Source organism: Camelus ferus, chromosome 14 (assembly GCF_009834535.1).
Source record: "Camelus ferus isolate YT-003-E chromosome 14, BCGSAC_Cfer_1.0, whole genome shotgun sequence".
Classification (NCBI taxonomy): Eukaryota; Metazoa; Chordata; class Mammalia; order Artiodactyla; family Camelidae; genus Camelus; species Camelus ferus.
The window spans coordinates 4,794,485-4,806,354 of NC_045709.1; the positions used below are offsets into that span (position 1 = coordinate 4,794,485).

An 11,870-nucleotide genomic window follows, 5' to 3' on the forward strand; every position below is an offset into this window, starting at 1 on the left:
TAGACTTATACTAAAATAAAAGCAGTTCCAGCCCTCCCCGTCATCCCTACAGTCACTTTCAATTTTTATGTGTGATTTTATCTGTCAATTGATCTCCTTCTTAAAAGTATGCATATTCTTCTGCTTCTTAATTTTTTTCTGAAATTGTATTTTCTTTTGGCTTCCTACTATGGAGAAGATTTATATCTCGATTACTCCCTCCATCTCAATTTCAACTTCCTTTCCCGATACCCCACCATCCTCATCCCTCATCTTTACGACTCTTTTTTAACTTTCAGTGCCATGGAGGAAGGGCTCTGGGGGTCTTCCAGTAGATCCTGCAGATTTCCAAGTCATCCTCTTTCCAACCCCAGCCCTCGGAGGTACCAGGTGCCTCCAATTCCAGACTTGCATTGGGACTGCTTCAACTTGCATCTTAGCATTTCTTACAAGTGAGTTCTGCCTTTTTCTGCTCTACTTTCCAGCTTCCAAAATTTCGCTGATATCGTTTCTTTGCTGCAGTCTCCTGGTTTGTTCTTTTTTCTTACTGGCTTACCTTTTTCCAAAAACATTTCCTTTATCTCTTTTTTTTTTTTTTAAGTGGAACTTGGGGAGAGAGGAACTAGAGATAAGCAAATTAAATGTACAAATTTTAACCAGAAGACCTTAACATTTTCAAACGAAAATTATACCAGAATTCTCTTTCTTGATTCTCACAACAGTTCTCAAAGGTAGGCAGGTAAAGAAAACGTTATTTGATGAATGAATGGGTGAGAATGATTATGCCTGCTTTATAGATAAGGAAACAGAGGTTCAGAGACCAAGTAAGTATTTTGTCAAGAGCTAAATGACTAGTAAGTAGCAAAATAAAGACTAGAGCTTAGTTTTTTTATTTTGTTGTGTTGTGTTTTGTTTTGTTTTGTATCTAATCTCCTGCAAAATGCATCCAAAAGAGGTGGTTCAGATTCAGGATAACTTGTTAATCATACTCAAGTGTAAACAGCCATATCCAGCATTACAGGGCCTATTTACACTCAGAAGTTTTAGCAAAACATACCTAACCTAAGCTCAAACCTAAATCTCTCTTGTCAAAGGATGCTGATTTTCTCACCTGCGTTAATCTATTTCTCCAAGGAGCAACTTCCAATATCCCGCCATTCTAAGTTTACTAACATGAACTCTGAACAAACTACACTCATCAGTTCTAGACAGGAGACAAAGATTGTTGTAAAAAACTATGAAACACATATATTTAACATATGCATATTACTACATATTTCTTTAAAATAATTTTAAGGTAATTTTTTTCAGTCTTGGCAAAAATGATCCTAAAATTTACCTAGAAAAAATAAAATGCAATCATAGCAATTCAAAAAATCCTAAAAAAAAAAAAAAAAAAAAGGAAATGAGGGAAAACCAGCTTCGCTAAATATTAAAACATATCATGAAACTGCAGCAAGACAATTTGATTGAGTCCAGGAAAAGACCTAGTACATGAAACATAGCTGACCATAAGTTGTGTTCAACCCTTGCAGGAGAGATGGTTCAATGAATGATAATGGACTAGCCAACTATTGTGAGAAAAATTAGAGCAAGATCCTTTATTTTTACATCAAAATAAATTTTATAGAGGCTTAAGATTTGATCCTAAAAGACGGAACCATAGAAGTTTTCAAAGGAGGCATGCGTACATTTATTTATAAACTTGGAGTGAAGGAGATCCAGAAATCATAAAGGAAAAGGATCAATAAATTTGGCTGCATAAAAATTCAAAGCTTCAACTGGGAAAAAATACAACCCCCCCCCAAATTTTTTTTAATGTTTATGACACACATAAGCTAATTCAATTATTCTTTCATTCATTCATTCAACAAGATCTAAGTGCTCATTATGAGGCAGGCTTAGATCTATGTGACAGGGATATGATAATGAACAGGACAGATGAGGTCCTTGCTCCTTAAGAGTTTATATTCTGGAAAAAAAGGAAGGCCATGAATAAGTGAGAAAAATATCCACCCATAATCCTATGTAGAGGATTAAACACACTGTTGTGAGGCTCCGTGGTTCAGCTCCTATTTTAGACGTAGGCTCAGGGAAGGCCTGAGGACGTAGCTAAAGACCTTATATAAACCCATAAGGAAAACACAACAGCCAAACAGAAAAAGGGCCAAGGACGGGAGGGGGATGTTGGCAGATAAACTGCAGGCTGCCTGTAAATTAAAACTAGTCTTCGTCTTCACCCATAATCAAATACAAATCAAAACAATGAGATAAATATTTTCTTCTAGCATATCGACAAGAGCTAGAAAAGGTTGCTAGAGAATCAGGTACATTCAAGTGTTTTGGTGGAGTCTCTAAGTTAGTGAAAACCAATTTAGTTTTTGGAGAGCAATTTAGCAGAAACCATCAACATGTAAAGTGTCCACATCCTCTTGCAGAAGTGTTCAAAGATATGTGTATGAGGAGAGTCACAGCTGCCTTACTGGAACAGTAAAAGTTCAAGAGAAAGTCTTAATGCACATCAACAAGGAACTGGCACAATCAAGTGGACCCTCCAGACAACAGAACACTATGCAGCAGTGACAAAGAATGACGTAGGTCCAGGGCTTGCCTAGGGGGAGATCTCTACGATACATTAAGCGATAAAAGTTAGGTTCAGAAGGTTCAGAGCAGTTTTCTTGGGACTTCTCCATGTAAACAGAAAAGAGACATAAATCCATTTCAACTTCTATATGGTGGTATATATCATATTTTACACATTTTTATGGCAAAACACATACTAAAATGTTAACTGTAATTATCACAGGAGAGAAAAGAAGAGAGGGTAGATGGGCAGAGGAAGGAAACTTTAATACCATAAAGAGTGTTTTTTTAACTTTTGACCCATATGAATATTATATCATTTCTTTGTGCCATCAGCAAAGGTTTATCTGTGTAGGAGACCATTTCAGGTTTTTTAGGCTTTCCTTTATTTAAAAATCCCAAAGAAATGGGGTGGGTATAGCTCAGTGGTAGAGAGTGTGCTTAGCATGCACGAGGTCCTGGGTTTAATCCCCAGTACTTCCACTTAAATAAAAAATAAAATCAATCAATCAATCAATCAATGCATGCTAATTACCTCCCCCCCAAATAAAAAAATAAGTAAATAAATTTTCAATCTCGATGAATATAACGCTTTTAATACATAAAGATGTAAAAGGGCAAAACACTGTATCATGAAACCAAGAACTGTCCAGGAGGAAGAAAAGAGGACGGAGAAGGAGTAACAGACAGCATCTTGTTACAGAGGCGAGAACAGGGGAGGGGAGAAAACACAGAGCAGGAGGGAAACGGGCCCGGGGAGCTGGGAAGGCGTCACCACGCAAGAACGATGCTCCAGATGGCAGACGGAAAGGCTGCACTCACGATTATTATCCTGTAACTAGCAAAGCATATTTACTAGGGAGAGGCTGGTTTTCTTTCAGTGCCATGAAGAATCATTTCAGCTAATTAATTTGTTCTGCTGAACTAACAGCCACCGCGGATGCATCCGCCTGCCTTATAAGCATATCCCTGGTTCATTTACGCGGTTCTCACTTAGAAATGCAACACCTTGTTGGGTGGATACAAAATAAGTTGTTCTTTGTTCCAAGGACTGAGCTTTAGACATTAAGAAAATCAAAACGCTCTAAGAAGGAGGGACATGACGCACAGCATCTGAGGCACTGTCAAGTCTCGTCTCACTCAACAAAATTTGTGAAGCATGAACCATTTGCCAGATACCTGGATTCACGCTGAAGGTAGAGATGCAAAGAAGATTCCGGTCCAGCAGGAAGGAAATCACAGTATAAAGAGGGAGACAGGCCCAGAAGGAACCGTGATGCAAAGCAGAAAGAAAGGTGCTGCCGAATGCAAGGTTAAGAAACATAACACAGGAATACAAAGGAAGAGATGCAAACAAGAGAAATAAGGAACACATGTTCCTGAATGTCATGTGACATTTTAAGTGCATCCATGAAGGATCCCAGAGGAAAGTGCGTGTGTTTTCTCACTGCTCCACACATCTCCCTGCATTCAGACGGAGCTCTATACAGAGCAGATACTTAAGTAATGCGATGAACAAAATATCATCTTGGAGATGCCAAGAGCAGAACCTCCTGTAAACACTGGCCTAATGGTATATAGTTAATGAGGACAACGCTGTGCAGCCCTCCAGGGATGCTCTCACCAGGGGAAGGGCTGCCATGATCAGGGCCGGGGCCCAAGCTAATGGCAAGAAGGAAAGGGGTCACCATCTCCTGCTAGAGGTTATAGAAACCACTCCTCCATGTTACAACTTACCAAAGGGTCAACTATACAATAAGCAGGTGTGCGCCAGGCTGGACGCTCATGAAAGCTGATGAGTTGGGAGGGAAATGCAATCTCCAAAGCAAGGCTGTGGTCATTGAAGACTAGGATAGGGTCATTTTAAAATCATGTTTGAATTCCAGTGGGGCGTGTTCCAACATGGTTCAGCTTGACTGCTTTATGGAAACATTAAAGTGCCATCACCCGGGCAGGACATATTTCTCCCAGGAGACAATGTCCTTTCAACTCAACAAGAGGAAAAGGATAGTGAAGCAGGGGAGCTGACACCATGAAACTCAAAAACCCCAACCTTTTAATGTTTTTTTAATACAAGAAAAGGGTTTGGGGGCAGGGGATAGCTTAGAGAAGTCTTGGCTTTGTGTTCCCCCATAGTAATACCTTTGCCCAGAAGGACAAAATGGCCTTGGCTAAAAGAAAAAGTGGAAACAACCTCAAAATATTAAGAGGAGACCCACCAAATCCAAGGAAGTGAATATAAATGGGTAAAATAGGAGAGTCAAAAATAGCATTAATAATGTGTATATAAACAATGGAATACTACTGAGCCATAAAATAGAATGAAATAATGCCATTTGCAGCAACATGGATGGACCTGGAGATCATCATACTAAGTGAAGTAAGCCAGAAAGAGAAAGAAAAATATCATATGAGATCACTTATATGTGGAATCTTAAAAAAAAAAAAGGACACAGATTAACTTATTTACAAAACAAAGACAGACTCACAGACATAGGAAAAAAAACCTTACGTTACCAGAGGGAAAAAGGGGTGGGGAAAGATAAATTGGAAGTTCGAGATTTGCAGATACTAACTATTGTATGTAAAATAGGTAAACAACAAGGCCCTACTGTATAGTACAGGGAACTATATTCAATACCTCATAATGGCCAATAATGAAAAAGAATATGAAAAGGAATAAATATATATATATATAAAAATGAATCATTATGTTGTACACCAGAAATTAACACAATATTGTAAACCAACTATACTTCAATTTTTAAAAAGTGGATAATCTCCTACTAGTTACTGTTAGTGTTATCATTTTAATATTAAAAATGGACTTTTAGCTATAATAGTCATTGAATCACCTAGCTATCTCCTACCCCCAGAAATTCTTCCTACCAAATTTCTTCTAACATAAAAAAATATTTTTTTCTCAAAAAAGTTACTTATCCACTGGGGAAAATGTAGAAAATACAGAAACTATAAAGAATAACATGATAATCACTCATAAAAACTCGCCACCCAGAGATAAGTGCCTTTAACGTGTCAATATATTTCCTTCATTTCTTGATTTACGTACATACATAGATTATAACTGCTTATCGCCTCCACAAGTTTGCAGCCTTACCACGTACCAGGCCTGAGCATAAACTTTCCAGATGCTTTTTCTCTGTCCTGTAATCTTAGGAACAATGTCACGAGGTAAATAACATCACTGTCATATGTAACAGGCGAGGTTTAGAGAGATGAAGTAAAGTACACAGAGTACAGGAAGAAGAGGTCGGCTTCAGCCCTCACCCAGACTTTTCTATCATCTTTCTTTTTCATTCCCACATAGGTGAGCATATTCCTGCATCATTAAAGCATGGTAGTAATTGATGCATGATATTCCAAACTTCAAAACCTTCAGATCCTCTATCCTGAACAAATGGTTTCAAACTTTCTATGGGTGTGATTTTAAAAAGAAAAGTACATCTTGTGTGCTTTTCTGATTATTTCCCCAGGATAGCTGTATACCTTTCAGATCTAATACTTCTGTATTTAGGAAATGTTAGAATTTGATATTGTCAGAGAGCTCTTCAGTTCCTCTCGCCAGCAACGGTATAAGGGAGTCCACAGCATCTTTTAACAGCTAATAGGGTAAGCTTTCTTCGCCCAGCAAACACACACATTATTATCTGAATTTTTGTAAAGTTTCTTATTTATTCTTTTGATTATTCTCCCAGTTGAAGTGTAGAAATAGTTTTTCAAACTACCTCATGTGCCATTGAAATTTTTGCTGGAATTGCATTAAACTCACAAATTACTTTGGATAGAACTATAGTTACTACAGGACTGAATTTTACCACTCAGACACCCCAGCCATCTCCACTTTATCCACATGGATATTTATGGATCGTGAGAAAGTTCTCAGGTTTTTCTGGTTTTTTTTCTAATGTTTTTAGGGATTGAGCAATTTTTTACATAGTTGCTTTTAGATGAGATCTCCATGTTTACTAAGTAGTTTTTGCTAATACTTGAGGAAGTTGTTGATTCTTAAACATATGTTTTATAACCAACTTTTATTTAACTCCATTTGTTCTCATCATTTTTCAGCTGATTCTCTTAGGTTGTGTACGCAAATTGCTCTCATACATAAATAACAACTTTATTTATTTCCAATCATTAGATAAGCTCCTTTTTAAATTTTTTTTTCTTTTCAAGTTGGCCAAAACAATTCCCAAACCTTGTTCCATGCAATATTAAGGTTTTTTTTTTTTTTTCTTTACTAAAAAGAGTTTTTCATCAAATAACATTGAGATGCACTAGGTTAGAATTTCCAGAACAATATTGGTTGTTGGTAGGGGGTGCAAACAGTCTTTTGTTGTTCACTGTTCTCATATTTCACCACTGAGATTAATGTTGGTTATTGGTTTGTAAGATTATATATATGTTAAGAAAAAAAATTTATTTCTAGTTTACTACAGTTCCTCTTTAAAATGATAAATTTTAATCTATCAATGCCTATTTTTTACAACTAAAGAGGTAGTCAAATTCTTTTTCTCTCATGATCATACTGCAGTGATTAAGATATAAAAAGTTATAATATACAGCTAGTCATCTTCACATTCCCAGAATAAACCTTACTTTGCTTTGGTAAATTATTTAAGAGAAAAAAAGTCTCAGCAGCTAGAATTTTCTTTCAGATGTTAAACTCTGTAAATCTGTGTGCGTGTGTGTGTGTGCACGTATTCCCCTTATCAAGTTGTGACACCATGGAGATGATAATTAAATAATATTAATTCTAAATTATTTCATCTTTTTCCTTGCTGTAAAACAATTTGTAGAACATAGGGGAAAAAATCTGTTCCTTAGACACACATTACTATCTATAAAATAGATAAACAAAAAGGACCTACTGTATAGCACAGGGAACTATATTCCATTTCTTGTAAACAACATATAATGAAAAAGAATCTGAAAAAAAAAATATATATATATATATAATATATATATATATACTATATATATACACATACATACACCTGAATCATTTTGCTGTACACCTGAAACTAGCATTGTACATCAGCTACATTTTAATTTTTTAAAAAAAAGTTTTTTAAATCTGTTTCTTGAAAATTCTAATGAACTTGCCTATAAAATTATCCAAGTTTAGCTTGTTAAGGGAAAGTAATTTTCAGAAAACTTTAGAAATCACTTGCATTTTCGTTTTTCATTTTAATTCTTTGAGTCATTTTAGAGTTTCACATTTTTTTATAAAAATGTGACTTTTTACTTAATCCACGTATTCAATTCATTAGCATAGTATTATCTATAGTAATATAAACTTAATCTCTTCTAAAACTGTGGTTCTAGCCCCTCATTTCTAATGTTGTGTATTTGATTTCTACTAATCTTTTCTTGATTAGACTTTCCAGAGATTTGTTCATTCTGCTGACCTTATCAAAGAACAAGCTGTTGGATTTTTATAACAGCTGTTTCTTGAAGTTTTGTTATTAATTTCTGTTCTTATCTTAATTACTTCCTTCAGTATTGTTTTTTGTTCTTGTTCTAAATTCTTAGGTTGGATATTTAATTCATTTCTGTTTTGAGTAATGATTGGATTTAAACTTACGATTTTTCCTTCTCTGAGTATAGTGTCTCAAAGCACTGCTCTGCATGCATTCCCCATAAAGTGCTCTCATCATGATTTTTAATGTATTATATAATAGTTTTCTCTGTCACCCAATAATTTAAGTATGTTCTCATTTTTTGGTTTGTTTTTACTTTCCAAATGACTATATAAAATCAATAACCATGCAAAATCAGTAAGTGTGCTCAGCTTATCTGAAAATTTTTTGAATTCCTGAAAGGTAGAAAGGAGGTCAATTATACAGAGAAACAAGGGTGCAGGATGAACTAGAGCTGAGTTAGCTGTGCTTCTGAAGAAGCTCCAGGAAGGGGTCACAAAGATGACTAGTTGGAGGGGAAAGGGTATATAGCTCAGAAGTATAGTGCATGCTTAGCATACATGAGGTCCTGGGTTCAATCCCCAGTACCTCCTCTAAAAATAAATAAGTAAATAAATAAACCAAATCCCCCTCCTCCCAAAAAAGAACCTAAAATAAATTAAATTAAATCTTAAAAAAACCCACTGTGAAATTTCTTATGATGGGGAGGAGAGAGAAAAGAAGAGAAGTAAATAAATGGAACAGAAAATTCAGAGTCAAGAAAATAACAGAAAACAAGAAAGAAAACACAGTTAAAAAGTAAATTATGTAGCAAGAATATGTGCAAGCACACTAGAAATCACAATAAATGAGAATGTAGTAAAAGAGTCTACGAAATTGGATAAAAGAAAAATCAGCCACTTTTGTCACTAGAAATTTAAGCCAAGTGACACGGAGAGGTTAAAATTAAGGGACGGAAAAAGAAATTGGCACATAAATTATAACAAAAAGGTTGACAGAAAAAAATATTAGAATCAGACAAAATAAAAAGGCAAAAAATCAAGCTGAAAAGTCACTAAATGGGGACAGTAGTATATTTCATGTTGATAAAAATCTGTGCTGAAAGACAGGCTTCCCATAAGTCTCATTGGTTGGAATTGCTTCCCATGTCAATGGCTGAACCAATCACAGTCGAGGAGAATGAAACTCCCATTAAGAGACCATTTGTGAATGGATCCCTGCACCAGGGTGGTGTCTGACTTCTCTGAAACACAGGCCATGCTAAAGTAGGATGAATCATGAAGGGGAAAAATAGGGTTTTAGGAGAGAAGTAGGCAGTCAACAATATTCGATACACCATTCTGAAGTTATCACAACACACATTTTTTTCTTTTGCAGCATTAATTACTACCAAGTGATTAATCACTGTAAAATAAAAGTGCAATGTTTTATTTCTTTGTCTCTGTTTAATTGTCTGTCTCCTCCGTGAAAAAGTAAACTTTAGGAGTGCAGGAACCTTGTCTATCCTGTTCTTAATTGAAGCTCCAGTATCTTGCAGAAGGCTCAGTATATAATAGGAGCTCAATACATGTTTGTTAACAGAATGGATGGGTGGATGGATAGATGGATGGATGAACACTGGGATAAATTACTCTGAGATACATCAACCAGAATAATACAGTATGTATAAAAAAAAAAAGCCAGAAAATGAAGGCTTCAAAGTGGTTTTAAATAATGTCACAGGGTTACAGGGACATATGGATGACAGAAAGACCACTGAACTGAACATTCAGAAGGGATTTTAAGTTTAGAGAGCAGTTTCAGTAAGACCATTTGCGAATAGAAACCAGAACATAAAGCATTAAGGACAAAATGGGTAATAAAGATGTGATTACAGTAAGATTACCTTTACCTTTTTTTTTTTTTTTTTTTTTTAAGTAGAAGCAGGAAAGGTGATGTCTGTGAGGAGAGCAGAATCAAGGAAAGAGTTGGTTGGCTTCTTTATTTTAGAATGGCAAGCGTCAGCACTTGTTGCCAAAAAGAGTAGTAGTCAATGAAGAAAATATTGAAGGTATGGGGAGGCGGAAGGGAATTGAATCAAATGTAAACTATTGAGAAGTTAAACTTATGGAAGCACCTACTGTCCCCAGAGACCAGAGCAATGGGAGAATGTGGAAGTCAGAGACAAATAGAGCAAGATCAAGGTGCTGTCCCCTCAACTTAACCCAGATGACCTCCTCTCCAATTACTCCACAGTAGGTTGTCAATAAGTATTTGCTGAATGAATGTAAGGAACAAACCCATGAATAGATGCAATGATACAAATGTGTTATTTTCCGTATCTTCTCACCAGGTACGTGACTCTTCCTGTTTTCTTATGCTAAATCACTGAAGGGATAAGAAGTAACAGACTCTACCAATCAGGGAATGCCTCCAGTAGACATTTTCTAACAACAGACTGAACAGAAAGGGAGAGAAGCAAAAATAAGGTAAATATTCTTATGTATTCTACCGTTACTGAAATCCTGAGTGATGGAATTACCCATATGCTAGTTATTCATTTTACTGAAAGCTTCAGTAAGTAAAGGGAAATGATTTATGTGAAAGGAGAGAATGTTCAATCAATAACCAGCAAATCTGTATGTATCAGTATTTGTCTAACTCCAGAAAAAAAACAAGATTAAGAAATAAAAAGCTTAATTTTCCACTGTTTAAAATAACTGCTCAACCTGAAAATTAAAGCCCAGATATGATTTTCTAATCTGTTGAGCATTCTCTTTGTAAAACTGTCCTACTTTTCATGGTCTTCATGTTCTAAATATACACGCCAAACTTTATAAAACACTATTCAAAATCCACTAGAAGTTGTTTTAAACTAAATCATATCTACCCTGATTTCACAACACTCCCCTCAGTATCTAAGTACCTCAGCACTTGGAAATAAGTTAAAAGATCACAGAAACTGATCCAACACTTTTGTATCATTTGACAGACGTTACTGAAAATATAACACGAGTGTACACCCGATTTCACTTCTACTTGCTAATTACTAGAATCTTATTATAGCATTGCTTATTTAATTGTAGGTTTCAATATGAGGCCTTTGCCCAAAGGGGAAAAAAAACATTTTTTAAACACCAAGGGATAAAAATGTTTCGTGGTTTCTTCATTGCTTGTATACAAGCTTGATAACTAGATCAACTTACATTATTTCTTTCAATAATTTAATTACCACCTACCTTACACAAAACAGCTCAGTGACATAGTCACGTGTACTTATGCTGGATGAAACTATGGAAGAGTAAGGGGCTGACCACTGTCAGGAGGAGGGTAGGACTCAAAAGGGTCAAATTATAGCAACAATCATTAGTATGTATTTCTTAATGTGATTTCCACACACAATTGCTATGTAAGTGAACTTGTGCAGCAAAGACATAAAAGGAGAAAAAAAAACACAAATTAAACCAAGTCAAGGAAATCAGAAAGGGAGTTAAAATTAGCTAATTGGATAATTAATAAAACAGATTTTGAAAGATATTCTGGAAGAAATGACAGGCTATATCAACCATTAATCCAGCAAGAAAAAAACTGGAAAATCAAAATGATGGGGAAGATGATGGTCTCCAACTAGCTGAATAATTTATTTAGCATTTTTAGAGGACAGGGTGAAGGGGTCTAGCTCAGTGGTAGAGTACATGTTTAGCGTGCATGAGGTCCTGGGTTCAGTCCCCAGCACTGCCATTAAAAAAAAAAAAAAAAAGACCTAGAATGAAGTGGTCCCTTGGAGTGGACGCCCATCTTCCTCATCTTCCCCCCCCCCCCATTGAGGATTTCTGGTACCACTGAGCCTAAGTATCAAAAGTAGGTACGACCATTAAGTCACAACAC

General features: G+C 35.8%; 1 protein-coding gene across 3 annotated transcripts in view; it reads right to left on the minus strand.

The window, feature by feature from the left end:
* The window catches only part of EPSTI1 (epithelial stromal interaction 1), a 78,165-nt gene that overhangs the window by 11,021 nt on the left and 55,274 nt on the right, over positions 1 to 11,870 (minus strand). The gene's annotated exons all lie outside the window — the stretch shown is intronic.